The sequence below is a fragment of the Orcinus orca genome, chromosome X (genome assembly GCF_937001465.1).
Source record: "Orcinus orca chromosome X, mOrcOrc1.1, whole genome shotgun sequence".
NCBI classification, from domain to species: Eukaryota; Metazoa; Chordata; class Mammalia; order Artiodactyla; family Delphinidae; genus Orcinus; species Orcinus orca.
In genome coordinates, this window is record NC_064580.1 from 36,557,681 (window position 1) to 36,584,932 (window position 27,252).

At 49.5% G+C, this 27,252-nt stretch overlaps 1 long non-coding RNA gene across 2 annotated transcripts in view; it reads left to right on the plus strand.

The window, feature by feature from the left end:
* The window catches only part of LOC117197250 (uncharacterized), a 164,598-nt gene that overhangs the window by 66,723 nt on the left and 70,623 nt on the right, over positions 1-27,252 (plus strand). For both annotated transcript variants that reach the window (XR_007474845.1, XR_007474844.1), the window contains exon 2: positions 21,211-21,380. This is a non-coding gene — a long non-coding RNA (uncharacterized LOC117197250). The remainder of the gene's footprint in view (positions 1-21,210; positions 21,381-27,252) is intronic.

Here is a 27,252-nt window from a genome sequence, read left to right on the forward strand (position 1 = left end):
CCTGACTGACCTCACTTAGTATGATAATCTCTAGGTCCATCCATGTTGCTGCAAATGGTATTGGTTCATTCTTTTTCATGGCTGAGTAATATTCCATTGTATATATATACCCCATCTTCTTTATCCATTCATCTGTCAATGGACATTTAGGTTGCTTCCATGTCTTGGCTATTGTAAATAGTGCTGCTATGAACATTGGGGTGCATGTGTCTTTTTGAATTAGGGTTTTCTCTGGATATACGCCCAGGAATGGGATTGCTGGATCATATGGTAACTCTATTTTCGTTTTTTAAGGAACCTCCAGACTGCTTTCCATAGTGGTTGCACCAACTTACATTCCCACCAACAGTGTAGGAGGGTTCCCTGTTCTCCACACCCTCTCCGAGGGAGCTTTTAGAAGCCAGTGCAAGGGTGAAGCACCAGGGAGAAGCAAAGAGGAAAGTGCAGCCCCCCACTGCTCCTGGCTGGGAGAGCTGGGCCCTCGAGAGAGATGAGAGAGAAGCCTGTGTGTCTAAGAGCTTCAGGATCAAGGCCTGTATGTTGGTTAATTGTAGGTGTCAACTTGGCTGGGCCACGGTCTGCCCAGATATGTGGTCAAACATTATTCTGGGTTTTGCTTTGAGGGTGTTTCTGGATGAGATTAACATTTAAATTGGTGGACTTTGAGTAAAGCAGATTTCCCTTCCTAATATGGGTGGGCCTCATCCAATCAGCTGAAGGCTTGAATAGAACAAAAGATTGGCCTCTCCTGAGCAAGACAGAATTCTCCCAGCAGATGGCCTTTGGACTTCATCTGCACCATCAGCTCTTTGTGTTTCTCTGGCCTGCTGGGCCACCCTGAAGATTTTGGACTTGCTAGCCCCCATAATCTCATGATCTTATGAGCCAATTCCTTATGATCAATCAATCTCTCTATATATGTGTATGCACACACACATACGCACGCGCGCGCACACACACACACACACACACATATATATATACACATACATATATATATACCACACATCATATTGGTTCTGTTTCTCTGGAGGAAGCCTGACTAATACAGCCTGCTTCCTGCCAGAGCCTAGGTTGGCTCCAACATCCATGCCCCCTTGCAGGAGAGAGGCCTTATGCCCATATAACAGGAGGGAACTTAAAACATTTCCCAAAGCCACAGTTTTTCTGTAGCCTTGGAATTGGAGCAGCCCTCACCAAACTGAGAAGCTGGTCATCCTCTCTGAGCCCTCCCTCTTACTCCGTCACCCGCCAGCTTGGCCCTCAGGCTTCAGAGCCTCCTGTTCTGCCCACCCTGCTGGACTGAGATGTTAGCACAAGGCACAGCTCTTCCCTGCGCCCTGGGAGCCCAGCCCCTTCCTTTTTGCCAGGGAGCCTTTGAAGACATGGGAGGGCATTCTCTCTGGACATCCAGGGCCCAGTCACCCTCGGTTTTAGTCTGCTTGGGGTGCTATAACAAAATACCATAGACTGGGTGCCTTAACAGAAATTTATTTCTCACGACTCTGGAGACTAGAAGTCTGAGATCAGGGTGCTAGCATGGATGGGTTCCTAGTGAGGGCTCTCTTCCTGGCTTATGGATGGCTGCTTTATCCCTGTGTCCTCACATGGCAGGGCAGGGAGCTAGAGGAAGCTCTCTGGTGTCTCTTCTTATAAGGGCACCAATCCTATTGAACCAGGGCCCCACCCTCATCATCTCATTTAACCTTAATGACCTTATAGGCCCTTTCTTCAAATAGTTACACCGGGGGTTAGGGCTTCAACATGCAGGTTTGGAGAGGGACATGATTCAGTCCGTAGCACCCTTGCAGATGAGTTCCTTCCCTTGAAAGCTTCTGTCTGGTCATTGACGAACAAGGATGAGCTCCCAGGGCTCTCACCTGGAGAAACAGGAAATGCCTTGAAAGGTGATCTGGGTACTTTATGCTAAAACCACTTGTAAAGCCCTAGTAAGCCCAGTCTGTCTCAGCTCCCACCCAGGGTTGCCCTCATCAGTCACACTTGTAGGACCCACCCTGGTGGCAGGTAAATCATTGGGTACCTGGTAGGTGCTGTGAAGGCCCAATGCAGGACTGGGGTTGGGGGTCAGGCTTAGGTCAGGGGTGGTTTTGTCAAGGGACTCAAGGTCCACACTAAGTCAAGGAGGAGTAAAACTGTGTGTGTGTGGGAGAGAGAGGGAGAGAGAGGGAGTGTATTTGTGGTGGAGGAGGGTGAGCTCCCTGTACACAGACTCTTTAAAAGTGTTTTATGATGGATCTTTGTCCATGGGGCATTCTTCTTCCTAAGCTTTTCTGCTTACTGACTAAAACTTCTGGGTAGAGTTTCCAAAGGAAATACAGGATGCCCAGTTAAATGAGAATTTCAGATAAACAACAAACAGTATTTTCAGTCTAAGTATGTCCCATGTAGTATTTGGGGGTATGGTTCTACTAAAAAAATTCTTCATTCTTTCTTTGGAATTCCAGCATAACTGGGTGCCCTGTATTTTTTTTTTTTTCCTGCGCCACGCGGGCCTCTCACTGCCGTGGCCTCTCCCGCTGCGGAACACAGGCTCTGGATGCGCAGGCCCAGCGGCCATGGCTCACCGGCCCAGCCGCTCCGCAGCACGTGGGATCTTCCCGGACCAGGGCACAAATCCGCGCCCCCCGCACCGGCAGGCGGACCCTCAACCACCGCGCTACCAGGGAAGCCCGGTGCCCTGTATTTTTATTTGCTAAATCTGGCAGCCCTACTGATGAAGGCTGGGTAGGCTACATGCAGAAATGCAAATTGGGGAGTATTAATAGATCACCGGGCCAGCACTGTGACTTCCGCATCTAGGCAAGCAAGCCCTGGATTGTGGGAGGTGCTATCTGCAGAGACCCGGGAAGGGAAGCCAGTGTAGCTCAGCTCACACCTCCACTGCTGGTTGCACCCCCCACCCTCCCCGATCCCGTCTCACTCATTTCAGGGTCTTCACTGCACAGCTCACTTTCCCCAGATGGGCTAGCCTTACCTGGTCTCCAGGTGACTGACAGCTTAAGACAGGCTGTTTGGACACCGCTTTTCAGCCCCGGGGGTTGGTAGACACCCTGGGTCATGTAGTTTCAAAGACAGTGTCAAAACTGAAGCTTTTGTGGGGATGTCAGCTCACGCTACCTTTTAGGTAGACCCATAATGAGGATAAGTCCAAGGTAAGTCCCCCTGGGACCAAAGGGCATAGGGTGTGGCCTCCATGGGCTGGCAGATTGCAGGAGAAAGCACAGGCTTCAGCCTTTTGCTGAGTTGGGTTAGTCACTTTGCTTCCTCCTAATCTCAGCCTCCCCCTTTTGGGAAGAGATTATGCAAATATCTTCCTTGGACAGCAGTTGTAAGACTTCAGTGGAAATGATACATAAAAAGAGCTTGGCATAGTTTCTAGCTAATGGTGCCAAGAGAAGGTGAGCTGGGACCTCAGTGGTTCCAGGGCTGATAAAGTGCTTGTCAAAGTCAGCTCGGGCTGACTTCCTTTAACCCTGCCTCCTCACACCAGATAGTGTCATTTCTCTCTTCTTCGAAGTCCCAGATTTCTTGAGAGAGGAGTCTACACCTCCTCACTTCCACTAATGGCATAGCTCACCACAACTGGCGTTGCCTTTTCCCAACAGAAGGTTGCTAATGACCTTTTTATGGCCATGGCCAATGGCTTCCACACAATCCTCTGTCTCCCAGAATAGATAGCTGTTGTAGATACTCATTGCTTACTCACCTAGCTTCCATTCACCCTTCATAATAGCACCTAGATTGTCCTTCCCAGGCCCCTTTTCCTCCATTGTCTAGCAACCGTGAGATCTGGGAGGGAATGACCCCTCCAGGGGCGGGTCCAATTGGCGGAAGCCACTCAACCTGATCCTCTCTCTTTTATCACCGTGATTGGTTCAAGGGTGGGCATGGAAAGATGAAAAGAAACAAGGTCCTTGGTGATATCATTAAACTTCTGGATTAAACTTATCCTGAAGCCTATTCCAATCATGCACTACTTTCCAGTTGTGTGAGCCAGTAACTCTCTTCAAGGTTTACGTTAACATGAGTTGTCTTTCCTGTTACATAAAGGGTCCTTACTGACACACGTCTCCAAAGCATTCAGTACTGTTGACTATCTTCTGCTTGAGTAATGGAAAACCCAAATGATCGTGGCTTAAATGTTTGAAGTTTTGTGGTTTTATTCTGTTTTCTTTGGGTAATAAGAATTCTGAAGGGACTTGGTTGCTAGCATTTAGTCGTTTCAGCAGCTCAAAGATGTCAGAGCAATTCTCTCTGCTTTCCCCTCATGGTGCCAAGATGGCTTCTGCAGGTGCAGCCATCACATCCATAGTCGAGACAGAAAGAAGGAGGGAGGGCAGGAGAAGTACCTGCACCAGCTGGCTTCTACACATGTCTCATCGGCCAGCACTGCATCCCATGGTCGCCACTAGCTGCAAGGGAATCTGGGAAGGCATGGCTTTAGCTTTCTGGACCCTGGAGTAGAGGCAGGTTGGCTAGAGGAGAGTCTGGGTGGAGTCGGAGTGAGCCAACCTAGAGGCTCCTCCTCAAGACCCCAGGGCTCCTTCACTGAGCCCTCTTCCTCCTCCCACAGCCTCACCGTCGGACTCCTGGGCACCTTCTCTGGACCTCTGCTGTCTTGGGCAGGCTTATCAGCTGCTGGAGGACTCCAGATGCCTAGCCCTGGGCCCACTCTCCCTCCTGTTTGCTCAGCCATCTGTGCATCCCCTCCACCTGATGTCCCACGGGCGTCTAGCCCTTTACACAACCTCCCTCACATCACAGTTAAGCCTGGAGTCAACATCAGACTTGCCCGATTCTATCAGACTTGCCCAGAGTCGGCTGCCATACTCGGTATCCAGGACCCGAGAATCGTGCTGACACTTGTAATTACGGAAGGAAGGACAGCTACCTTCTAGAGCCTCGCCATTGGAGGAGAGGCAAGTTGGGGGAGGGCTGGTGCATCTGGAGGGAGAGAGTTTTGGAAGAAAGATTGCACTGTTGCCGTGGACTCCATTTCTAGTTTTGACTAAAATTCTTATGAACCCACAGTGTGATTTATTTTTTTTATCCACCTGCCCTCTAGGCTTCAGGGCCCTATAATGATCCCAGGAGCGGGCCTGTGATTTCCCAAGGCCTAGCCGGACCTTGCGGCCTCAGATGGGCCCCAACCTCCAGAGGGTGTGAGGGTAGCCGGCAGTATATCCCTGACCTTCCCTGACCTTGCTCGGAAAATAGTACAAAGTAAGCACACAGATGTGTTAAAAGAAAGGCAAGGGAAGGGAGGGGGGGTGGGCGGAGAGAGAGAGACACACACACATGGCCGGGAGTGTAACCTCAGGTCACCTCCTTCTGTGGGCCTCAATTTCCTCTCCAGCAAAAGAAGGCTTGGATCAGATCACTCCCCAGGCCTCTTCTAGTCCTGACATTCTGTGATTTTCTAATTTCCTTCAGACTCTGGGGGCCTGCAGACCCCATGCTAATGTGGATGAATAAAACATAGGCATATCCTAAAGCTCTAAATATCGCAAGTATTTGTTCTGGATTTGTTCTCACTTAACTGCGTGGTAAGCAGTGTCCAGCTGGGGCTCTGCGGCCTCCCGTTTGGATGGTTCGAGGTTGGCCGGGCTCCCTGAGGAGGCCGATGGCGAGTGGCAGCCTCAACCGCAAACCCGCCTCATCAGTTCCCCTGCCCTTTGGCCTTCCAGGCCCTGGTCCCACCACCCGGGGGACATTTCCTTCAGATGTCTGCACTGGCACCTTCACACGTGACCTGTCCACCGGGATCCACGCTGGGAGGCAGTCTGTCGCCCACTGTAGTGAGACCCTTCAGGCGGTCAACAGTGGCCTTCTGGAGGCCGCATATCCTATGTCTCTTCTGTGGGAACTCAACAGATATAACTGGGTTTCTTATTTTTAAGTTTTTTTTAAAAATTACTTTTTAGAGCAGTTTTAGGTTTACAGAAAATACAGAGTTCCCATGTCCCCCTTCCCCCCCCCTTTCCCCTGTCATTAACATCTTGCATTAGTTGTGGTACATTTATTACAACTGATGAGCCAATATTGGCCCATTATTATTTACTGAAGTCCTGATTTACATTAGGGTTCACTCTCGGTGTTTCACATTCTATGGGTTTTGCCAAATGCATAATGTCGTGTATCCGCCATTACAGTATCATATGGAACAATTTCACTGCCCTAAACACTCCCCGTGCTCCATCCATTCATCCCTTCCTGCTTCCCTGCCCACAACCCCTGGCAACCACTGATTTTTTTATTTTTTTTATTTTTAATTGAACTATAGTTGAGTTACAATGTTGTGTTAGTTTCAGGTGTACAGCAAAGTGATTCAGTTATACATATATGTATATATTCCTTTATATATGTATATATACACATATATATTCTTCAGATTCTTTCCATTGTAGGTTATTACAAGATATCAAGTATAGTTCCCCGTGCTATACAGTAGATCCTTGTTCGTCTCTTTTATGTATAGTAGCGTGTGTCTGTTAATCCCAAACTCCTAACTTATACCCCCTGTTTTGTCTTTGGTAACCATGTTTGTTTTCTATGTCTGTGAGTCTGTTTCTGTTCTATAAAAAAGTTCATTTGCATCATTTTTGTTGATTCCACATATAAGTGATATCATATATTTGTCTTTCTCTGTCTGACTTCACATAATCTCTAGGTTCATCCATGTTGCTGTAAATGGCAATATTTCATTCTTTTTTTATGGCTGAGTAATATTCCATATTACTCCATATGGTGTCTATATATACCACATCTTTATCCATTCATTTCTTGGTGGGCACTTGGGTTGTTTCCACGTCTTGGCTATTGTAAATAGTGCTGCTATGAATATTGGTGTGCATGTATCTTTTCAAATTAGAGTTTTTGTCTTTTCCGGACATATGTCCAGGAGTGGGATTGCAGGGTCATATGGTAGCTCTGTTTTTAGTTTTTTAAGGAACCCCCATACTATTCTCCATAATGGCTGTACCAATTTACATTCCCACCAGCTCAACCACAGATCTTTTTACTCTATAGTTTTGTCTTTCCCAGAATGTCATATAGTTGGAATCATACAGCATGTAGCCTTTTTAGACTGAGTTCTTTCACTCCTAGCAATATGCATTTAAGGTTCCTCCATGTCTTTTTTGTGACTTGATAGCTCATTTCTTTTTATCGCTGAATAATATTTCATTGTATGGATGAAACACTCAATAGATGTGATTTTTGATCAATTGGTATTGGTAGAAAAGACCAAAAGTACAAGATGAACAGCAATCTTCCAAACACAGAGTCTGTAAGAAAGCTAGATTTCAGGATGGTTCTGGGTAATGTACACAGTGTGGCCAACAGAGAAAATCCAGCAACCTGAGAGTTGAATTTTAAAAAAAAAATTTATTTATTTTTTGGCTGCATCGGGTCTTAGTTTCAGTGCATTTCAGCATGTGGGCTCTTCGTTGTGGTGTGCGGGCTTCTCTCTAGTTGTGGCGCCTGGGGTCCAGAGCGCATGGGTTCTGTAGTTGTCGTATGTGGGCTCTTTTGCCCCATGGCATGTGGGATCTTAGTTCCCCGACCAGGGATCGAACCGGCGTCCCCTGCATTGCAAGACCGATTCTTAACCCCTAGACCACCAGGGAAGTCCCCCTGAGAGTTGAATTTAGAGTATTAGCTATGAGGCAAATTACTTTTATTACAGAAAAGTTCTTTCTTAAATAATTGCATTTAAAACAGGATTCAATTAATTTTTCTGCAACATCTTAGGCATGCATTCACACTGGAAATTATCTATACCATGTTAGATATTGTGCAAACAGGGACACTTTGGAGAGTAAAGGGGGATGCTATTAATAATTACGCCCAAACAACAGATGGAAGCCAGGACCATCCCAGATAATATATAGTCTTTCTATTTATGACTAGTATCTGTCTTCTTAAAATAGCTGAGGGGACATAGGATATTTTTGTGTTTCTCCAAAAGTATTTGACGATGTATGAGTTAAGGTTACACTAGTGGTGGTGACACTTCAAGGAGCAAATCCCAGTTTATTTTTCACTCACATGAAGTCCAAAACACATAATGCTGATTGGTGGGAATGGGAGATTGGGCGGGGGGTGCTCTGCTCCATGCAGTCATGCAGGGACCCAGGCTGATGGAGCCTTCTGCCAAGTTCCATATGTGTCTTTCAAGTAGGGTGACCAATCATTGTCTGGGAATGAGGGGTTTCCTGGGGTGCAGATTTTCAGTGCCAAAACTGGGACAGTTTCTGGCAAACCAGGACAGTTGGCCCTATTTCCTATTTCCAAGGTTGCCCTGAAGATTGACATCCAACTGATCGGGAGGGGAAGAGAGAGAGTGGAGGATGGCAGGCTTGTAGGAGCCAGACCACTCGTCACTTCTGCCTGCTTTCTGTTGGCCAGAACAGTCTCATGGCCACACCCAGCTGCAAGGGAGACTGGGAAATGTAGTCTAGCTGTGTGTCCAAAAGAAAAGAGAAATTGGTTTGGTGATGAGCTAGCTGTCTCTGCCATGGAGGGGAAATGAATAATGTCTTGCTTTACTCCTAGGCCCTTGGACTGAGATTGACTTCTTTCTTAGCTGGCATATGCCTGGGAGGGGTTAGTGCCCACCCCCCGCCATCTCCCTTTATAAATTTAAGTCTCATTTGCCTAGCAGTCAACAGAGTCAACTCTGAGTGTCCACATGGCCCAGGCCTCTGCTCATGGGCAGTCTGGAGCACTCTGGGGTTCTGGGGAGGTCAGGGGCATGGACTGTGGAGGTTACACCCGGCAGCCACAGAAACTCACTAGAAGGGAATGAGGTTGCAAAGCAGGGAGGTGCCACATCGGAGGGTCTGGTTGCACTGAAAACTGAAAACTTGTGGTCTGTGAAGCCGCTGTGATACCTTCCAGCACCCGTGTTGAATATACATCTAGCAATGTAATCAGTCTTCAACATGACTGCTTTTTTCCAGGCCAAAACCATCAGTAGATCATTTGGTGCAAGCCGAGCCTTTCCATGGCATTAGCACCCTTAACAACCCTTACCTCTCCTAGCAGCCTTGAGAAGTGGGTTAAGGCTATTAGCCCCAGGCTGGAAGCTACTGTGTGCAGTGACACCACGTGCTTGACTCGTGCAAGCTCTGTCCTCCCCTGGGTGCCCTTGATGCAGCCAGGGACTTGTCTGGAAGATTGTTTTCAGGTATTTGACTCCAGGGCCTCAGGCGTAGGGGCTCCCTGCCCTCCCTGGTGAGGGGGAGTTTGGGCCAGAAGCAGAGAAGGAAATGATGCTAATTTCACTCCTTTCCCCTCCTGTGGGAGGCAAGACTTGGAGCCAATGTGGGTGGTTGTCAACAAGACCCCCCAGGACAACCCCAGCTAGAGGGACCTTGGTTTCTGCAGCCCTCACCCAAGAGACCAAGGGCTGGCTCTTCAGAGCCTGGGCTTGTAACCCAGGCCTTTCCTTCCATAACTCTCTCTTCGGGTCAAAGACTTGGTTGACCACTGTGTTCGTTTCCTGTGGCTGATGTAACAAATTTGGTGGCTTAAATCAATTACCACAAACTTGGTAGCTCACAGTTCTGGAGGCCAGAAGTCGCAAATCAGAATCACTGGGCTGAGATCGAGGTGTCAGCAGGGCCGCTCTCCGTTTGGAGGTTCCATGGGAGAATCTGTTCCTTGCCTCTTCCAGCTGCTGGTGGCTGCCAGCTTTCCTTGGTTGTGCCAGCATCACTCCAGTCTCTGCCTCTGTGATCACGTGGCCTTCTCCTGTCTTCTGTACTCTCTCTCCGCCTCCCTTTTGTAAGGACACTTGTGATAGCTTTTCAGATCCATCCAAGATAATCTCCCCACCTCAAGATCGTTACTTTAATCACACCTGCAAAGTCCTTTTTTCCCATATAAGGTAACATTCCAGGGATTAGGACACTGACATCTTTTTTTTTTTCTGAAGGGGGCATTATTCCACTTCCCACAGCCGCTATAGCACAGAATACAGTTGACCCTTGAACAAGGCAGGGTGGGGGGCGCCAGCCCTCCCTGCAGTCGAAAAATCCACGTATAACTCTATAGCCGGCTTTCCATATACACGGGTTCCGCCTCTGTGGATTCAACCAACTGCGGATCGTTTAGTGCTGTAGTATTTACTATAGAATAAAATCTGCGAATAAGCGGACCCGCGCAATTCCCACTTGTGTTGTTCAGCGGTCAGCTGTACTTCAAACAGTGTGAGACCCTCTCTGGGTATACGTGGTGGTAGTGTTCCGAACGCAAGTTCCTGTGCCTAACGCACAGTGAGGCCGAACAAACCAAAATGTCAGTTCGGAGCAGAAGATTTGTGGCCGGACCGAGCTAGGAGAATGGGTGCCTTGCGCTCAAGAAGGACATGAACTCCCCAGTGGTTTTCAGGGAAAAGCTTTTATAGGCAAAATCTGGGGGGAAGGCTGCAGGGTGTGTGACTTTCTTCTGATTGGTTGGTGGTGAGATAACAGGGCGGTGCTCCAGGAATCTTGTGCAGTAGGAGGAGATGGGAAGAGACCACCTGCTCTGTGCCTGATGCTCCTGTTGCAGGAAGGGGGACCCCTTCCAGGGCCCGAGAGTGGGCTCTTGTCTAACACTCGGAAATGAATCGTCCAGGGAGACACACGTGCTGACAAAGTAAAAGACTTTTGGGAAGGGGCGCCTGGGAGGAGAGCAGTGGGGTGAAGAAACCCAGGAGAACTGCTCTGCCACGTGGCTTGCAGTCTCAGGTTTTATGGTGGTGATGTTAGCTTTCCGGGTTGTCTCTGGCCAATCATCTTGCTTGGTTTGACTCAGGGTCCTTCCCGGTGGTACCGGCATCTCTCAGCCAAGGTGGATTCCATTGTGAGAGTTTCTGGGACGTTGGCAGGACATATGGGCTGGCGTCTCCTCCCTCCTTCTTTAGGCCCCTCCCTAATTCTTCTGGGTTAGTTTTACAAGACACACTATGGACTGGCGTCTCCTCCCTCCTTTCAACCCTTCCTGAATTCTCCCGGTTAGTTTTCAGCAGCAGCGCCGCGTTCTTTTTTTTAAAAATAAATTTATTTATTTATTTTTGGCTGTGTTGGGTCTTTGTTGCTATGCGCGGGCTTTCTCTAGTTGCGGCGAGCGGGGGCTGCTTTTTGTTGCGCTGCGCGGGTTTCTCATTGCAGTGGCTTCTCTTGCTGCGGAGCACGGGCTCTAGGCGCGCGGACTTCAGTAGTTGTGGTGCACGAGCTTCAGTAGTTGTGGCTCGTGGGCTCTAGAGCGCAGGCTCAGTAGTTGTGGCGCACGGGCTTAGTTGCTCTGCGGCATGTGGGATCTTCCCAGACCAGGGCTCGAACTCGTGTCCCCTGCATTGGCAGGTGGATTCTTAACCACTGTGCCACCAGGGAAGTCCCAGCACCACGTTCTTTATCGGGACCTCTTGTGAGACAACTCAGGCAAGCGGTTATTGTCGTGCCTGGCCAAGGCGGGTGGTTTCAGTGAACAGCTCCCTAACACTCCTGATCTCATTTAATTCTTCCAGGGCCCTTTGAGTGGGTATTGTTAGTTCCACTTGCCACTGTGAGACTCAGAGAGGTTAAGTAACTTATTTAATGTAACACAGTGGGTAAGAGATGAAGCTGGACTTAAACTGGACTGTCTGACTCAAGAGTCCAGGTTTTTTCCATGGAAACACAGTTAAGTTCTGGAAGGGCTGGACTCAGTTGGAATGCAGAGGACCAAGCGCGTTGATTTTCTCGGCTGTGTTGGAGAGTCTGGCCTTTTTGCCTGTGTGATATTCTGATTTATAATAAGAAATGTGTATCTGGTCGTAGTCCCCTTTTCTGGCACAGAACTCCTAAAACCCTTGGAGTTTCCTGGATGCTGAGAGCCGTAATGGTGTCTTTTGTTACGTTAATGAAGTGACTTGGAGAAAGCACCTAAGGATGAGGTCTGGTTGCCAGGAGAACCAAGGGAAGGATTAGAGGGTTGGAACTTGCAGTGCCATTCCCTGACCTCTGGGGATGGGAGAGGAGCTGGAGATTGAATCAATGCTCATTGGCCAATGACTCAATCAATTATGCCTATGTAATGAAGCCTCTATGAAAACCAAAAAAAAAAAAAAAAAAAAAGAAGGACAGGGTTTGAAGAGCTTCCAGGTTGGTGAACACGTGGAGGTGTGGGGAGAGTGGTGAGCCCAGAGAGGGCATGGGAGCTCCGCGTCCTTTCCCCACACCTTGCCCTATGCACCAATTCCATCTGGCTGTTCCTGAGTTATAGCCTTTTAAAATAAACTGATGACCTAGTTAAGTAAAATGTTTCTCTCAACTCTGTGAGGTGCTCTAGCAAATTAATCGAATCTGAGGAGGAGGTCATGGGAACCTCCAATCCACACCTAGTTGGTCAGAAGCACAGGTGACAACCTGGACTTGTGACTGGTGTCTGAAGCTGGGGCCGGGGGAGGGGGACAGTTTTGCAGGACTGAGCCCTTAACCTGTGGGATCTGAAGTTCTCTCTGAGTACATAGTGTCAGGATTGAGTTGAATTATAGGACACCAAGCTGGTGTTGGCGTCAGGGAAGTGGGATTTGCTAGAACGGCCCTCGCTCACGGAAACCTGTAGTTTGGGAAGAAAAGGGATGACAGGGTGGAGGTTGAGGAACCTTTGCTTCCTAAGTGGCCACGTGGTTACCCATGCTTTGGAGCAGCAGTTCTGCTGCAATCAGTTACTAAAGATGGATCCAACTCCAAGGAAGCTGGTTCACGGGATGCATAAGGAAGTGCAAACTAATAAGAAAAAGGCCAAACATCCTATTCCCTTGGCTGTTGTTATCTGTAGTTGCAAAAGTAAAAGTGAGCGCTGGGTCTGACTTCGATGCTAGACCAGCTCAGATTTCAGTGAGTCTGAGCTTGGCACTAGCCTCACAGCCGTCTCCCAAGGTGAGAATCAAAGTAGGGGAAGGACAAGCTCGAGAAACTATTGAGGGCTTCCCTGGTGACGCAGTGGTTGAGAGTCCGCCTGCCGATGCAGGGGACACGGGTTCGTGCCCCGGTCCGGGAAGATCCCACATGCCGCGGAGCGGCTGGGCCCGTGAGCCATGGCCGCTGAGCCTGTGCGTCCGGAGCCTGTGCTCCGCAACGGGAGAGGCCACAACAGTGAGAGGCCCGCGTACCACAAAAAAAAGAAAAAAAAAAAAGATAAGAATTGACAAAAGGGCCAGGGTCCCTTATTTCGACTGCTCACTGGGTACCCGAAGCCTTTTGCACAAGAGTCAGTAAAATGGTCAGGGGTGGAGAAGAGGTTTATAGGACCCTTAATACGGGAATCCCATGGACCCGTTGATGAAGACCTCACTCGAGCTACAGCCAGATTGAGAGGATATAGAAATGTAAGGGTGGATAAGATGATGAAAGTTGGAATGTCTAAGCTGATGTTATGTAAAGAAGTTGAATGTTTTGTGGGAATGGCTATTATGTCTGGCTGGGGAACACTTCCCCTCCCTAGTGCTGTAAACTCCAAACCTGTAGATGAAGTCCTAAGAGAGGCTACACTTAGGAACATAATTGATGATGGAATTAAGGTAAATGTTTGTAGGAGAATTGGTATTTTGGAACAGGCTTTATGTGAAGTGGTGGTGTCTCTCTTACCTGATTGTGTCATGGGGACGGACATTGTATCTGACTGGGGAATACTCCCCCCACCGAGGATTGTAGAACAGAAGGCACGTAACTCCACTCCTCGAGCAATATTAACGGCACCTGCTAAATGGGAACCAGTAAGACTGCCTGAGCCCACACAGCGTGGAATAGAAGCTGGAGTGCCAGTAGGGGCAAATCCTCTGTGCCATAGCCCTAAGTGGAATGTAGACTGGGACTTACGGCAAGGGTGCGTGAGCACTCCCGGCAACAGCAGGGACTTGGAACTAGAGAATTCCCGTCTGAGGGCTATTTACTACCTCGCAATCAGGCATTAATTGAAGCTACCCCTATGACTGAAGGATATAAAATGATCTTGAAACCGGAAATGCCCACAATGTCCCGGGTCGTGTCAGAAACACTCTAACGGGGATGGAGTGCCCAGAAGAGTTCCAGAACAATATGGAAATGGGTCACACAGGATGTTGTTATTGGGAGAATGCAAGGAGGAGATAGGAGCAGGAAGCCTCTCTTCTCTTAAGATTGACTCTGGAACTGTGTGAGGAGCTGCTGGATTCTGTCATCACTTGGACAGTGCCCTGTAAACAGCTCTTGACTGACAGAGAAAGAGCTGCTTGGTTTGTGGACAGCAGCTCCGCAGTAAATGGACAACGTCCTCGATCGAGGAAGGTAAAAACAAATCAGCTTGGTGGGCTGAATTGCATGCTGATTTCCTAGCAGTGATGGAAGAATTGAGCAGTGGTAAAGCCCCTGTGTTTGGGTTTTTACTGACTCATGGGCAGCAGCCAATGGCCTGGCCATACAGTCAGACAGAGGGCAATGGAAACCTGGCCTATTAAAGGGATGCCCATATGGAAATCACTATGGGAATTTGAGGGGTGCATTAAAGGAGGACGTGTCGATGCTTGTCGGAAGAACCCCCTTCCAGGTTTGGGCGGTGACTGGAATCAACAAGCAGATATTCATCCCTGTGTGCTCGCTGGAGGTGGCCACCTGGGTCTGTGAGATGAGTGGACATGGGGACGCTGCAGCAACACAGAGATGCTCTGGATCTCCATGAAGTCTTCTTGTTCCCTCAGAGGCCCAAGATGCCAATGAGAGCTGTTCTGTCAGCAAGAGAGACAGAGAGTGCGGAGGGCTGCGTGGCAGATTCTGGTGGGAAGGCCTTGACCATAGCTGGCAAGTGAGGCTGAGGCTGGAAGCGCTGGGGGCTCCAAACGGGTCCTGACAGGCACGATGCTGACTCTGGCCTGGGCTGTGCATACCCGGCGGTAGATGCAAATGCTCAGGGTGTCAGGAAAGAACCCGAACACAAGATAGCGCACCAATTTGGACATCCGAGCATCGTTTCTTCAGACCAAGGAGCACACTTCACCAGCTCATAATGTCCAAGAATGGACAGTGAGGTATCCTCCTCAGAGTCTGATAGAGAGTCAAAAGGGGCAGTTAGAACAGTGGTGGTCTATAACGGGGGATAGAAGCCTGAAGGGCTGGCTTCCACGCCTTCACGAGTGTGTGTTCACACGCACCATAAACATGAGTGAGGCCAAAGGAGTCTCCCCACTGGGTAGATCTCTCTGTTTTTCTTTCTGGTGGATCTGGGAGGAATGACTTACATTATTTCCACTTATCTCATTGGCTAGAACCCCATCATATGACCTCAGTCTCACTTCAAGGGAGTCTGGGAAATGTAGTCTTTCTGTGACTCCAGGAAGAAGAAACTGCTACAGGATTTGGGGAACATATAGGATTATAGCTTTTCAGGACTCACCATTCTTGTTTATCTTTCCCCGCCAAGTGTCTAGTGCTCCCTCACTTGTCCCCTATGTCACCTGCCTCTCCAAATTTCATTTGCACTAAGGAATATAAATGACCAACAATAGCTTCAAACATGACCCCTCTTAGAGATCGTTGCACATTAAAGCAAATGTAAGCTTTTGGCTAGAGGGCTAATTCTTTGATGTGGGAATTTCAGGCACGAGTAGGCCAGTAAGGGAAATATTTGGGGTTTTCTGAAATGACAGACTGGGCTTGTCCTATGTGCCGTCTTTTATGCCATTTTGCCACCGCCCAGGGAACATTAGAGCGAGACATTTTAAAGTCATCAGGCTAACAGTGTGAGTGGCTGTGATATGAGATGCCCCCAGATCACTGAAGCGTGATTTTCCTCTGTCTGCCCAAAGGTATTGATGTGAAGTGGGGAGAAATTATTGTCCACCCCAGCTGATTTGGAATCAGCTTTCAAATCATCCATCTGTCATTCCTCCGTCTCTCCTTCCCTCCCAGAGAATGAAAGAAGCTTAATCCAGAGTGGGTCTGTAATGAGCCTGGAGAGGGAATTGGGGAGGATTCCCCTGAGGTTCTGGGAAGACTGAGGTCTCTGTGTTGCTCACTGTCAGATTCCGGCTCACCCGTGGCTGTCTCTGCGCCTCCTTCTCATTATGAGCTCCCCTTTTGGTGGCTGCACCCATCCCCCAACACACATTCCAGCCCCGTGGTGCCTTTACGCTGTGGCCCCCTAGTTAGGCTGGAACTACATTTCCCAAAATCCCCTTCGCTGCCCAGTTCCATGGTTCCACCTTGGGGTTTGCCGCAGGAGAAATTTGCATGAGATTTGGAAGGCTGAGGTGAAACGGCGGCCACTTTTACACTCTGCGATTCGGTGTGAGCCAGGTGCATGGGAGCTCTCCCGTGTTGTTGCTGATCTGCTGGCTCACCTTTTTGGCCCCAGGGCACAGCCAGGCCCTCAGGTTCTTCAGCTCTGGCTGGATCTTTGCCTTTGGTTTCTCCAGATCCTGGACCAAGTGCCCGTGCAGTTGTGGCTGACAGTGCCAGCTTTTCCTGCAGGTGACTCGTACCGTGGAGGTTAGAGGCTGCGAAATGTGGATTCTGGCTGCCACGGTGGGTGCCGGCTTACCTTTGCACGGCCTCACACCATCCTCCAAGATGGCCCTCAATGAATCTCGCCTCCAGGCATTCACACCCTTGAGCCATCCCTTCCACATTGTCCTGGTTCGGTCTGTGTCACCAATATGAGCGTGGCAGAAGTGATGGCATGTCACTTACGAATTAGGTTATAAAAGACACTGCACCTTCTGTTTTAGTCTCTCTCTTCCTCCCTCCCACCCTCTTCTCTTCTTCTCTGAGATCTCTTGATTTGGAGAAAGCCAGCTGCCATGTCAGGAGTAGCCCTATGGAGAGGCCCATGTGGTAAAAGGGCCTGTGAGTGAGCCATGCCCCAGTCAAGCTTTCAGATGACCACAGACTCCGACTGACACCTTGACTGCAACCCCGTGAAGAGACCCTGAGCCAGAACCATTCTGCTAAGCCACTCCCAGAGTCCTGGCCCTCAGAGACTGAGATAATAAGTGTTCGTTGTTTCAAGTAACAGAATTTTGATGTCATTTGTTACACAGCAATATATAACTACCACCATGTCCATCTTTTCATCCCCACTACTGGCCTTGCTGCATTCAGACCCTCCACCAGACTAGTCAATGGTCTTACATGGGCAGCTTAATCAGCTCCCACAATAAATCCCTTATTCTGTATCACTCAGTGGTTCTGCTTCCTTGATCAAACCCTACATGATACCACAAGGAACTAATAGGAGAGATCCTCCAGTCTTTTCATCGTTGGTTTCCCCTGTAGCAGAGGTTCTCAACTTTTGATCAGAACCACCCAGAGAGCTTTAAAAAAAAAATACCACTGTCTAGGTCCTATCTCCAGAAATCCTGATTTAATTGGTCTGAGGTAAGGCTTGGGCATCAGAATCTCTTAAAACTCCTGGGTGCTTTTAATATGCAGACAGGGTTGGGAACCACTGACCAGTCCTGCCAGGTCCCCACTTCTCCATCCTTCCTTGAACCGGGGCATGGGCACCCAATCTAGGCACCTATGGTGACTTTTCTTTGGAGACTGACACCTAGAAGTAGGGGCCATAGGAATCTTTTCACTGGTGGAGTTTTCACTGCAGCAAGACTGAGTTGCCAGGGCAGCAGGGCAACGTGGCAGTGGCCTCTGGGGTCTGGTTCCGGTTCTTTAACACCATCACCACTGCTATCAGTGCTGTGAAAATTACTCCATAGCTTCTTTTTTTTTTTTGCGGTACGCGGACCTCTTGTGGCCTCTCCCGTTGCGGAGCACAGGCTCCGGACGCGCAGGCTCAGCGGCCATGGCTCACGGGCCCAGCCGCTCAGCGGCATGTGGGATCCTCCCGGACCGGGGCACGAACTCTCAACCACTGCGCCACCAGGGAAGCCCTTGGCAATGATTTTTTGAATCTGACACCAAAAGCAAAAGCAACAAAAGCAAAAATAAACAAGTGGGACTACATCCATAGCTTCTTGATTCCATTTTTCTGCCTTGATCAGGGGACCTTTAAGTTCTGTTCCAATGCTGAGAGTCTGGATCTGGGAACTAAATTTTATATTAACTCCCCAAATGACCCTAAGAGTACCCAGCCCCTCCATGGGCCTCAGTTTCCTCATCTGTCAAAGAGAGGACTGTGTTAGGTGTGCTCCAGACCCTTTGTCTTGGGTTGGGTTGCCTGGAAACAGGCTCTAATGTGATGTGTGTGTAGGCTATTTCTCGGGGACTCCCTTTAGGGTCAGCATCTAAGAGAGTGAGGGAAGCAGGATTGGGCAGAGGAGGGCCCGAACTGTGATACAGTCACGACAGAGGCCTCCCATGATCCCCTGGGAGCCTTGGAACTGGCGTGGTCCTTCAGAGCTGTCACGAATTGAGGCGAGGGGGTTGAGCCTTTGTACCCCCAATCAACCAGTCATTGAATGTGGTCTGCCCCCAGGGAAGGGGAGTGTGACTTTGAGTGAGGCAGTTCTCTTGGGCTGAGGGCAATTCCTGGAGGGGGATTTAGTCGAGAGCTGTCAGCTGGAGGAATGAGTCTCTCTGTCTTGCAGGGGAGCGGGAATCCGAGCGGGATACCCTACTGAGTGCTACAGCCTTCCAGTTGGAAGATTCTGCGACCATATCCCTAACTCCAGGGTGATTGGTGGAGAACAGGGTGGACTTCTTACTCCCTTTGGCTAAGCATGACATCAGACACCCCGGGAGAGTAGCTGAAAGGTTCCAGGAGACCAAAATCTTGATTAAAGCACAACTGCCCCTAAAACCTCCCTCACCATTAGCAGAGGGAGAGCCAGAGGGAGGTGTAAAGTCAACTTGCTTCAAAGAAGCAAGGCCCTGGGGAAAAATTAAAAGCCACTCCTGAAGGAAGGAATGGCTTCCCGAAGGAAAGTCTACCAGGTATAACACTCAACTCCCTAGAGTACGGAAGATAACGGAGCTGTGAGGGGCTGTGGTCGCCATGGTAATGGCATCTCAGATTCCAACTGAATGAAACTACTGGCTGGCCTGTCAACCACCCAGCAGCTGCATTTTCAGTGGGAACCAGTCTCGGTGCTGGGCAGGGGCAGGGAGGAGAGACCACCTCATAGGTGCACACAGTGGGCTCGTGGGGGCCTCGATGCTCATATGTGTGCCTTCACATGTATGATTCTTTATAAGGGCGTCTGTGGTCCTGAGTGTGGAAAACCAAGTCCAGTTGTATTTGTGTGTTGGTGTGGAGGGTGAGGTCTGCATGTCACATCCCCGCCCATAAGCTACAGGCAGAGCTGATGACTCCATGTAAGGGGCATGATTTAAGGGCCTCTTTGCCCTTCTTCAAAATATCGACAACTGCCATTGTCCACTCAGCATTAGAAAGCCATTTCTTTGAAGAAATTTTCTACCTTCCACAGTTCTTTTTAAAACACAGATAATTAGCAGCTACCAAACCACCAAGAATGGCGGGCTTCCCCAAAATATAGGCGAAGAAACAGAAGAAGCTGGACCTAGCTTAGTGCCTCTCATACGTATTTGTATATATTTATGAACGCGTGAATATTTGAATAAATGGAGGGAGGAGGGGGCAACCAGGAAAGACAGTGGTCTGATGGGGGAGTGGAAGGGAATGGAATCGGTCGCAAGTCCATTTCCATTTCCAATTCAGTTCCGTTTCTTGAGCACCTGTGTTGTGCTAGCCATTGAGCTGGGGGCCAATAGGGGGGAGTAGGGCCGATTGGGGCCCTACCTCGGCAGCTCAGAGTCTTTGGGGGATGGGGGTTCCTTCATGGGTTTCCCTGGCGCTGGCCCGAGACCACAGTTCTTTATCAAGGCTGGAACCTCAGCCTCCTTCCGCAGCCTTCCGGGGCCTGGGTGCTGATTTGTCCCCTGTCATGATCATAATCTGTGCCTGTCTGGAAATTTTCAGCCACACCCATCTACTAATCCTGTGTCTCAGGTGCCTGGCCCCAGAAGCAGACAGCAGGACAAGGACAATGACTTGGACACTGGGCAATCAAGACACGGAGGGGGGCTTCCCTGGTGGTGCACTGGTTGGGAGCCCGCCTGCCGATGCAGGGGACGCGGGTTCGTGCCCCGATCCGGGAGGATCCCACATGCCGCGGAGCGGCTGGGCCCGTGAGCCATGGCCGCTGAGCCTGCGCGTCCGGAGCCTGTGCTCCGCAACGGGAGAGTCCACAACAGTGAGAGGCCCGCGTACCGCAAAAAGGGAGGGAAGCCAGTACAGGGTGTATGTATTATGGGACAGGTCTCACTGTGGGCAACTGGGCTTAAATCCCCATGGGGACGTCTGGGACACAGTGGACAGCACCCCTCTCAGAACTGTCCCAACTGAAGGGCAAGGAAAGTGGGGTGATTCTCCACCCACACCTGTTTGTCCTAGGCCGAGGGCTGCCCCTGGGAGACTGTACTCCCTGTGCTCACAGCCTGCCCCACTCACCAGCCAGGGAAAGCCCTTTGAGGAGAGCAAGCGAATGGCAGGCGCCACTCCGTGGCGGTTGGCACGGACCGGAATGATCAACGCCAACGGGATAAGGGTGGGGTACCACCAGCATCTGCTACACCCCGTGTGGCCCTTCCAGCGGTGTGACCAGGCCAGCTGGTCCTGGCCACAGCTTAACAGGCCCCGTGGTGACAGACTTCAGACCTCAGACCTGAGCTGGGTCAGGGCCAGAGAGTCAGGGCTTCTGAAACGTTTGTGGACTTGAACTGCCTGGACAGCCTCTGCCAGCCGCAGTCTGCAGATCAGGCAGGGAGCTGAGGCCCCTCGCTCATCTTGATGCAAGCTCAGACTGTGGCCTGTCGGCCCAGGGCTTTGGTCCTCAAGAGACATCCTCCCCTCCTCTCCCCTTCCATCTGTTCCTGATTCCAGGCCAGGAATCCGCCCTGGGTGCTGACAAGCACTCCTGGGTTCTGCTTGCTCGAGCCCCAGCCCCTTGTCTCCCAAGGACTGTTTTGCACTTGGCCTTGTCACTTGGTTGAGGAAAAGTCCTCTGGCTCCTGTGCCTGCCGCCTCCCTGCTCTGAATGGAGGGGAGACCTTCCCTTCCTAGGTTATAATCAGCTCCACCCCCTGCAAGCCTCCAACTAATGGAGTAAGGATGGATGGAGGAGGGCGAATCAGAAGGTCGGGGCTTGGGCAGCACCCCTTTGGCTTCATCTCAGGTTGCTAACTAACTTTCCTATTCTGTTCTGCTCAGATTCCCACCCATTTCCAGACTCTCTGGACGTTGAATTCAATTCAACAGCTGTCAGAAGACTTTCTGTGAGTCCGGGACTGTTCCAGCCTGAGGGGATAAGAAGGAAGTCAAGATGAGCCCCTGACACTCGCAGGTTGGAGGTGGGGGGCACATCCGAGCTCAGCATCGCCGTAAGTGATACGTCTGGTTTCTTTGGCTTTTGACCTGCCTGGGCCAGAGCTCAAAAAACCCTTATGACCTGGGAACATATTGGGCTTCTGAGCACCAGAAGATGGGCCCCAACCCAGGTGAATGTTCAGCCTGCAGGGGCCTTGAACTCTCCTGAGGTGGAGCCTCATGTCAATGGGGAATTTCTGTAGGAGCCCTTTGCGACAAGTGCCCTGTTCACCAAGGCGGGGAGGCGAACGTACAGTCTCCAGCAAGGTTGACAGGGAATGCCGGACTGTTTCACAATCTGCAGGCGCTGATGTGTTGCCCCCTCTGGTCAGTGTGTGGTCTCTGTTCGGCAGTTTTGATGATGCAGTTGCTGCTATATATCCCCCATGCTTTTGCAGATGCTCTAGCAAGAGCTGCCTTTCCTCTCCCCAAGGTAAAGTAAGTGGGCTGCATTCTACCTCTACCATGTGGGCTCCTGCCACTGACCCCCAAGAGAACAGCTTTGCCCACAAGTAAACAGTTCATAAAGGAACCCCCAACTTTTGTTGGTTGTGAACTAAAAACTGCTCCGACTTCCTTGCCACAAAGGTCTGGCCAATATTGCATTAAGGGCAGATAATCATGGACTGTGAAGGCTTTCAGGGACTTGGAAATCTCTTCATGCACCCTCCTTCCTCTCCTACCAAAGATCAGACCCGCAAGATCAAGATCTATGGAGACAGGAAACTCAGAATCTTTAGGAAGCACTGTAGAAGGGGGAAAACATTTATATTTCTTTTGTACAACTTTCCTTCCCCAACCGAGCCCCGCCCCACACCATGCCTTTCCTGGTGCCCATGCTGAATAATTTTCATAGAGCTTTCACAAACATCATCTCATTCCCCTGCCCAAGCATATTGTGAGACCTGTGGAGTGAACATTATGATTCCCTTTATACAGATGAGGTTACGCAGTGAGCCTCAGAGAGCCCAAAAGACTTTGCCCCAGAGTAGACACCTGTTTTACGTGAGATTCGGTACAGAGACTCAAAACAGCTGTGGCTTAAACAAAATGAAAGTTTACTCTTCTTTCCCGTTAGAGTCTGGGGGTAGGCAGCTCTGTTTCGCAAAATCATAGGGACTAAAGATCCATCCTTTGTTCTGCCAAACCTAGCATGTGGTCCTCACCTACATGATCCAAGATGGCAGCTCCAGCTCCAGCCATCACATTTGCATTCCAGGCAGCAGAATGGAAGAATGGGTGAAGAATAAAAAGGGGGAAAGAGAAACATGCCCCTTCCCTTTAAGTACATGTCCCCAAAGTGGCACTCACCACTTCTACTTTCACTCTATAACTTAGTAACATGGCCGTACCTAACTGCAAAGAAGGCTGGGAAATGTAGTCTTTGTTCCAGATGATCATGTGCCCCGGTGAAAATTGCGGCTTCTATGTCTATGAAAAGAGGGAGAACATGTATTGGGAGATAACTAGTTGTTTCTGCTACAGTGACTTTGCCATCAAGGGGAGAAATCAGCTTTTCAATCAGATTTTTCTGACTCTAAATTCTGCCTTCTTTCCTCTGCATGCCATGTGGTATCTCTTATGTGTAGTCTGATTCACAGAATCATAGAATTTCCTCACTGAGGAGCACTTTGTGGGGTCCTTTTATTTTCCCTTGAGTGGATGCCTGAATTAGCTCTAAAATTGCCTAGACAAATGGCCACTGCCTCTCTGGAACATCTCCTGGCCCAGCCCATTTGGGACTGGCTCTGATTGTTAACAAAGATCTTTCTGTGATTGAACGCAAACCAGTTTCCCTGGTCCCTCTGCCCATTGGGCCTCATCCTGTCCTTTTGTACCTCTCAGAGAAGAAAGCGTCTACTCCTTCCTTCCCTCTCCTGCAGAATAGCTCTTCAGAGGTTTGAAAACAGACCATCCTAATACTCTTGAGTCTTCTCTTCTCCAGGTTAAATATTCCATGTTCCACTAGCCAGCCCTCGGGTGACCTGGTGTCCACCATTCTAGACATCCTCCTGTTGATGCGGGCTCTCCTTCCCCTGGACATCCTTCTCTAACGTGATGACTACCACACTAGGACACACTCCACAAGGGCAGAGGGATCTCCCTGAAGACCAGAGCTACAGGGTATTCAGCCCTCAACCACTCAACCACTTCAGCAAAAGGGACTTGTGTGGGGTAAATGCAGGGACTGTTAGAGGTCTCACTTAGTGTTCACACTCTAAATTCTCTGTGAAATGCATGGTGGGGATGGGGCCAGGATAGAGGACCCCACTACTCTGACATCTGGGATGCTTGTTCGGGGCTTCTTTAGTCTCTGAGATTCTAAGTGTTATGGACTGTGTATCTGTTTCCCGCCAAATTCATCTGTTGAAACCCTAATCCCCAATGTGATGACATCTGGAAATGGGGCCTTTGGGAGGTATTCATGAAGATGGAGCCTTCATGGTAGGATTACTGCCCTTAGAAGAGACACAAGAGAGCCCCATCCCTCCTTCCCTCCCTCCCTCCCTCCCTCCCTCCCTCTCCCCCTCTCCCCCTCTCCCCCTCTCCCCCTCTCCCCCTCTCCCCCTCTCCCCCTCTCCCCCTCTCCCCCTCTCCCCCTCTCCCCCTCTCCCCCTCTCCCCCTCTCCCCCTCTCCCCCTCTCTCCCTCTCTCCCTGCCATGTCAGGAAACCAGGAAGAGGGTTCTCACCAGAACCCACCATGGTGGTACCCTGATCTCAGACTTCCAGCTTCTAGAACTGTGAGAAATGTCTGCTTCAGCCACCCAGTCTATGGTATTTTGTTTAGCAGCTCGAGCTAACTAAGAGATTAACAGCTGATTTCACATCAAAACCATAGAAACCAGAAGGCAGTGAGATGGCATATTCAAAGTGGTGAAAGAAAAAAAAAAACCATCAACCAAGGATTCTGTATCTGGCAAAACTGTCCTTGCAGGAGGAGCACAGGCCCAGGGATGACATCTGGATGCTTGTATCAGTTAGGATTGAATTTGCAGCAGGTAACAGAAAACCTGGCTATCAGTGGTACACAGGATAAAGATTTTGTCTTTTTTCAAAAAAAATTATTTATTTATTTTTATTTATTTATTTTGGGCTGCGTTGGGTCTTTGTTGCTGCGTGAGGGCTTTCTCTAGTTGCAGCTAGCGGGGGCTACTCTTCGCTGCGGCGCACAGGCTTCTCACTGCGGTGGCTTCTCTTGTTGCGGAGCACGGGCTCTAGGTGCGCGGGCTTCAGTAGTTGTGGCACATGGGCTCAGTAATTGTGCCTTGCGAGCTCCAGAGCACAGGCTCAGTAGTTGCGGCGCACAGGCTTAGTTGCTCCGCGGCATGTGGGATCTTCCCAAACCAGGGCTCAAACCTGTGTCCCCTGCATTGGCAGGCGGATTCTTAACCACTGCGCCACCAAAGAAGTCCCAAGATTTTGTCTCTTGCAACAAAAAAATCCAGGTCGGCACGATGGCTCCACCATGTTGTCAAGGACCCAATCTCCTATTTTCTTGACTTGCCATCCTTAACATGGGACCTTTATCCTCATGGCTGCAAGATGGCTGCTGCACTTCCAGGGATTGCAGCTGTATTTCAGGCAGGAAGAAAGGGGAATGCAAAAGCCAAAGATGTTTTTAAAGGGGAAATATTCTCTTTTCCCTGGAAGCTCCAACTTGTGAGTTTTGTTGATACCTCATAGGCCAGAACTGGGCCACCTGTCCTCTGCCCAGCTGCAAGGGCAGCTGGGAAGAGAAGCATTCTGCTTTTCCAGCTTCTGTGGTCGAAGATGATGGAAATCTTTTTGTGAATGATTTGGGGTGGCCATTCCAGTGTGTGCCATGATGTTCTGCAAACTAGAGGAACCGGGCTCAATAGCTTCTTAACTCCTTTCCAGCTGGGATTGTGTGGGAATGGGGCTGGTGAGAGGCTGCATGAACTAACGGAAAAAGCACTTTAAGGGCTGTGTCCTTGTAGAGTCTGGAGTTTGAATCCTGGCTCTGCCATAACAAGCTGTGTGACCTTGGATAAGTCACTTAACATTGCCGAGTCCCACTTGTTTTGTGTGTAAAGTGGGGATCATAATACTCACTTGTCAAGAGTGCTGTGAGAGAGTCATGTGTCAAGTTTCTAGCACAGAGATGGGCCCACAGTAGGTACTCATCAAAGTAGTAGGTGAGTCCAGCTGAGTCTGACTGGTGAGTTCCTTGGGGAGCCAGGTTCCTGCTTAAGCTTCACTCAGGACCAGGAACTGCCTGCTCTCTCCCTCCCCCCACCCCAATCACAGTCACTGATGGTGACCAGGAATGATCCAGGTCATGCTGGAGTGCCCAAGGGAGCAAACTAATTGGTCCGGGCAGAGATCCTTTGGGTCACCCAGGGAGGCAGCTCAGCACGGATAGAGGCCACCTCAGTGGATGTCAAGCATTCACCAGACAGTAGAGTGCAAATTGCAGGCAAGGTTTTAATCAGAGCAGGGCTGGTGGGTGCTGAGACCATGCAGATGAAGTACAGCTCTGAGCCTGAGGGGCCGCCACTAAGGTGGCATGGGGAGGGGGTGGGACCCTGAGCCAGAGATGCTGAGGGCTTCCCCCGTTCCCACCAAAGGTTGAAGTCCTCCTGCCACGATTCTGGCTCCCTTTGCCGGGACTACTTACTTGGCTGATCTGAAGGAGGCCTGGGGCCTTTGATGACACTCGCGATGACTCAGAGATGAACGAGGCTTGGAAGCACTCATTGAGCTGCTTGGGCAGGGCGAGCGGGGGCTCTCGTCTGCCTTCTGAGGACCTATGGCTTGGGCCTTTTTATGGGCTGCATCGTGTCCCTCCCCCAATCCACACATTGGAGCCCTAACCACCGTTATCTCAGAAGATGACTGTATTTGGAAATAGGGCCATTAAAGAGGTAACTTAGTTAAATGAGGTCACATGGATGGGCCCTAACCCAGTCTGACTGGTGTTGTCCCTATAAGAAGAGGAGATTAGGACACATATAGAGAGAAGCCTATATGACAACACGATGATAAAGTGGCCACGTACAAACCACCAGGAGAGGCCTTGGAAGAAACCAGCCCTGCCGACACCTTGATCTTGGACTTCCAGCCTCCAGAACCGTGAGAAAATACATTTCTGTTGTTTAAAGCACTTAATCAGTGTGGCAGTCCAAGCTCACCGATACAGGCCCCTACAACCCTGTTCCGTGCTTTCATCCTGAAAAGAAGAAGGATGCCAATTTGAGTTGATTGGCGTTCGTCATCCATCTTCTTACGTCTGTAAACTACCACATGCACCATCTCTATTATTATCAGGAAATGTTAATAATAATAGCCAACAGGAGCTGATTGTGGCTAATAGTGGGGTCTGGAGAGTAAATATTTTGGAAGACTCTCTTTAAGAAAAAGAACACAAAATTGCAAATATAAAACCTAGTATGAAAGTAAATGTTTAAATGTGAAAAGAAATAACAGGTTACAAAATTTAAAGGCTCACAAAGACCTCAAACTTCATAAAATCCAGAAAAACTATATAATATTTTTAGTAATTAACAGTCTGAAATACTTTTATGATTCCTTTTTCTACTTTTTGGGGCTGCGCGGCTTTGATCGTCTTTTCATATGGTAATGATTTTTTAATATCTTTTTTATAGAGACAATAGAAAGATCATTCAGCCTTTCCTGTAGCCTGCTTGATCTCCTTTTAATAAAATTATTAGCAGTGTTGTAAAGTTTCTTTTAGGTTCACAAGTTGTCATCGGTAATTAGTTTCCATTGTGGTGTAATCACAGAGGAGCGTTTTGAAGCATCTGCAGATCTCCTTTCAGTTTGTTTTTGACTTCTACCAAGAGGCTTCTGTCTTCCTGTCCTATTTGAATTTTGGTATGATCAGTATTCTAAAAAAAAAATAC